General features: G+C 42.9%; 1 pseudogene; it reads right to left on the bottom strand.

Annotated features, from left to right (window-relative positions):
* Positions 1-2,303: 2,303 nt before the first annotated feature.
* LOC123152901 (F-box protein PP2-B10-like) lies at positions 2,304-3,510 on the bottom strand (annotated as a pseudogene).
* Positions 3,511-4,704: the final 1,194 nt, after the last annotated feature.

Here is a 4,704-nt window from a genome sequence, read left to right as displayed (position 1 = left end):
TTTTTTATATATTTTGAGTTTATATAAATGTTAGATTAATGTCGAATGTTAGATGAATTAGATAGAAAAGTTAAATATATAGTAATGTCAATTGTTAGAGATGAATATAGTTAGATATATTAATGTCAAATGTTAGATGAATATATATTTGGCTAGATATTAATTAATGTTAGATAGTAATAGGTGTTTAATGTTTCACCTATATGAACATAGGAAATGTCATCTGACGACGAAAAAGATTTCATTATGTGCGAACACTGTGAAGACCAGCTCGGCCTGTGCGACAGAAATTTCCTTTGTCAATTATTATTTGAATGCAAAACTTATGCTTCATTTGCTTCAACTTATAATTTTAAATTTTCACTATTCTACTAGCGCATCCCCTGCCATGCAAGAATTTTTGTCTTGGATAATATAGGTTTTAGTGCTATAGATGATATGGAGGTAAAGAGAGTTTACTTGAAGACGGAGCATGGGTATACTTTCAACGTCAAATTATATAATGGAGACACATACACCCATTTTGAATGCAAAACTTGGCAAGCACTATGCAAGGCTTATGTATTTGAGCCTGGTATGGTTGTCACCTTTGATATTCGTCCAGAAGATGATATTGAAGGTAATATAGACATCTGGGTCGATGTGCAAACGCCTCCAGTTCTACCATTATGTGAGTTTTTCTCAACCATGCATGCATATGTTTATGTCTTTGATACAGTTTATTTAAAAATAGTTGACAACTAATTTGTATTGTCAGCTTATTTCGGTTCAAGCAAACATGTCCGGCGCTTGGTAGACAGGACCTACTACTGCCCCGGGGCTCAACTAAACTGCGAGGAGATAAGTCATTATGTTTCATGGCTTGAGGATCTTAATACTGTCAAGACAAAAAAAATTCCTGAACTTAGAAATGTTAGTACTCAAAACGTGCGACCAATGGTAATCGTATTGAACTACGATCACATCTATAATCGAAAGATGGTAAGATTTTAAGTATTTGTTCTTAATTAGTGCATCTTTTGCATACATTATTTTTGAAGCTAAACTTTCATTGCTTAGTATATTAATTACTATACGATGTTCTTCAACAGGGACTTCCGATGACAGTTGTGCCTCAGTGGATCGAGACTAAAGGTGACATGTCAATGGTTAGCTTACGGCCAAGATATTCTACATTGCACATGAGTGCATTCAGGATTTCTGAAAGCGAAGAATGCTTAATAGTGAAAGATTGAAGCAAAATTGTTAACGATCGCAGAGAAATACTAGGGGCAGCAAGGAGAAGCGCAACCCAAGATTAGGAGACAGATTCATCAGCATGCTCCAGTATGATGAATCAGGAGAGCTATACATGTTCTATGCTATTCTACCTGAGAGGGAGCAGCACTAGTTCATGCTCTTAATTAGTGTCTCATGTCCGTGTCCTGAACTTTGATGTTGGTGATGATTATGTTGAACTCGATTATATCTTTGCTTCTGTTACAAAGTGAATGTTTCCTCTTTAAGCTAGCCAGTGTTGGTGATGATTAGATAGCTAGCGGTAATGACTATGATGATTAAATAGTGGTAATTAGACGACTACGATAATTTTTAGCTAGCTAGAATTTATTTATTTATTAATATGTGATGATGATGATGATGACGACGACTACAACTCATTATAACGTAAAACAATCCTAAATTAAATTGATAACACAAATTTAATTGAAAAATACAAAATAAAATAAAACCCACAAACATTTACCAACCGGTACTAAAGGGCTCCCGGCCCCTGGAGCTGGCTCGTGCCACGTGGTTTCCCTTTAGCACCGGTTCGTGCTGAACCGGTACTAAAGGGAGGGGGGCCTTTAGTGCCCACACTTTAGTGCCGGTTATGGAACCGGCACTAAAGGGCTTTACGAACCGGTGCTATTGCCCGGTTCTGCACTAGTGCTTCTCGAGTTCGGTACAAGCATTCACTCGTACCGAATGCACTCTTGCACTCTGGTTGCTTTGTTATGCCTCCAATTCCTTCATTCCTTACTTCATTTTTATTTTTTCCTCATAAGTGATGTTTTCTTTCCATGTTTAGGTCCTGCAGAAACATATTAAACCAAAAATTTCACGATCTCTCGCATTCGTTAGTCATTAGTGACAACATCAGAGTGAATTTCTAAAAAATACTGGGATAATTATCTGATTTAGACAGCAGTGTGATGAGCGCAAAAACAACACTCATCACTCGGTGGAGGCCGTCACCAGCCATTGGGTTGTGTGTCGCCCTGTCCATCGGGACTGGCTCGGGACTCGGTGTGGATGCCTCCTCAAATCTTATGCCTAATCTCAATACCCTGCACGATAAGACCGTTCTTCCTTCTCAAATCATTCATCTCTGACAGACCGAAGGACACATCGCCATATTCGTGCCCCTCGCAAATAAACTCGCCCAGCTCCAGCTCGATCCAACCATCAGCTCTTTTGCGAGGAAGCGCTGCATGATAGTTCCGTCTCATGCTTCTTTGCGGGTTAGGTTGGAGGCAGACCTTGCGGGTTTGGTGAGTGCCTCCAACGCTCACTGATGCCTTCTGGACCGGCAATTCTTGGCCGTAGTAACCGTCGGTCAACCCATATGAATCGTTGGCTAACTTGTACACCATGTACACAGAGTATGCTGAGCCTTGGGAGAGCATCTTGCTATGTATCTTGCCGCGGATATACTGCCAGGAAACTAGTCTGAGTTGAGCACTCTCGGAAAACCTAGAGTCGAATACGTATAGGTTTAGGATTCATAACGAAGATGAAGATCAAAAAATATCATAATTAAGTTGCACCCATTTAGCTAGATAGCATCGCTACAAAATGTGCACAGAGAGAACAAAAGTTGCAAAGCTCACTGATGATGGGAACTAATAACTGCTACTTTCTTTCATGATAGTTTAATTCCACATACATACATGTAGTCATGACTCAGTCATGGATCATTATCCAATGTTCTGACTATATATGTGCTAGCACCATTGTTCATTGAGCAACATAAGCTAGCTGCAACGGAACTCGAAGAACAGAATAACGGAATGAGGGAAGGTAGTACCTCGAGTCGGCGAGAGTGCCTCATCCGATGGACAGCTCCCTCGCCGGCACCATGTAGCACCTGGCGCCGGTCTCCCTGTCCAGCCACATGCTCTGGATGCGACAAGTATGATTAGCCCGAAAACCAAATTTATTGTTGAGCTGGGTGATCCGGCTACCGTGTATACGTACCACGAGTCCGCATGGGAGGAGGACGGGGCTGCCGGAGAGGCGGAGGAACAGGTCCTTCTTCCTGCATGGCGTCGACTCTCCGTCAGCGAGCGGCGGAAGGTCACGACCGCAGGGCAGAAAGCAGGCCCAGAGAGCGTCCGAGTCGGCCGCCACACGGAAGGCCGGGGAGACCGCTGCGGCACGGCAGGCGTCGCGAGGTGACGTGCTGGACAGCGCTGCCCACAAGAGCTCCTCTTGCAGGCGGGTGACCTCACAGGCCTCCATCGGCCCCTCCTCCTCTGCGGCCGGCTTGGTCGGTCTCCTCGGTTCCATTTAGTTTTGGGGGAGACGACGAAGAATTTGGAAGTAGGAACGGAAGGAAATCTATTTCATTTGGGGCGAAGCAACTGCATTTGAAAATATCAAGTCTTCTCAAGTCTTCGCAGAAAAATCCATTTGGGCCTTCCATCCAGTGATTGGTTGAGACTTGAGAGTCGAGACACAGCAGGAGTACTCCAAAGTCTTTTGGAACATAGTATAAATGAAGCTATCAAGATTTGGCGGGTCGGCTTAGGTCAGCGGCTTTGTTTTACTCCATCGATTCCAGTGGATAAGTTCTACTGTATATTTTTCTGAAGGGGAATAGGGTGTTTTTATTACTCAAAATCAAGTGGCACTCCACCTTACAAAGTTGTGGGGCAGCTCCCAGACCTGAATCAATCCACACGGCCGTGCGATTCTCAAACCTACTAAAACTAACTACAAAGTGGCTCACACCATTTTTTCACGCTTCACATGCGTGATCTTCACATCTCTGTCACCCTTTAGTGTTCTCCAGATAGTATCCACCATCATTGTGTATCGCGATCACCTTGCATCACCTCCGATAGCTCCCGCGGGCTCTTCTCTCTTCAGCTCGATCTTCATCGACCAAGCATCCTCTTTCACGTGGTTGGAGGAAGAAGAAGACATGATGCCTGGCCCAACAGATCTGACAGAAAACAGCAAGAAAAGAGAGCAAAGGATTTCTCCGCGATACGGTGATCAACAGGTTCAGAAAGTATATATAGATTTTTTTTATCTTGGAGGGTAAGTATAAGGTAGAAAAACAGAGTACGGGAGGTGTCCCAGGTGGGCACAACCCACCTGGGCGCGCCAGGCAAGTCTGACGCAACATGATGTATTGTGCCCACCAGGGACGCTTCCTGGAAGTTTCTTTATTTCCAAAATTCTAAAATATTCAAAAACTGATAAAAATATTTTTGCGGATTTTCCGGAGTCCGTTTACTTACCGTATGACGTACCTTCTTATTTTCATGATTCTGGAGTGTTCGGGAAGGACTCTTTTATGTGTTCTTCCGATGATATGGTTTGGATGATATTACTTTCAACATTAATAGGCGTACTTGAGATATAATGCTTTATTCATTGCTCAGTGACAACCTTCGGGTTAGTACCTTTGGAGTTATTTATTTTGATGGCTCC

This window comes from Triticum aestivum, chromosome 7A, assembly GCF_018294505.1.
Source record: "Triticum aestivum cultivar Chinese Spring chromosome 7A, IWGSC CS RefSeq v2.1, whole genome shotgun sequence".
NCBI classification, from domain to species: Eukaryota; Viridiplantae; Streptophyta; class Magnoliopsida; order Poales; family Poaceae; genus Triticum; species Triticum aestivum.
This window is presented reverse-complemented; position numbering and strand designations above follow the sequence as displayed.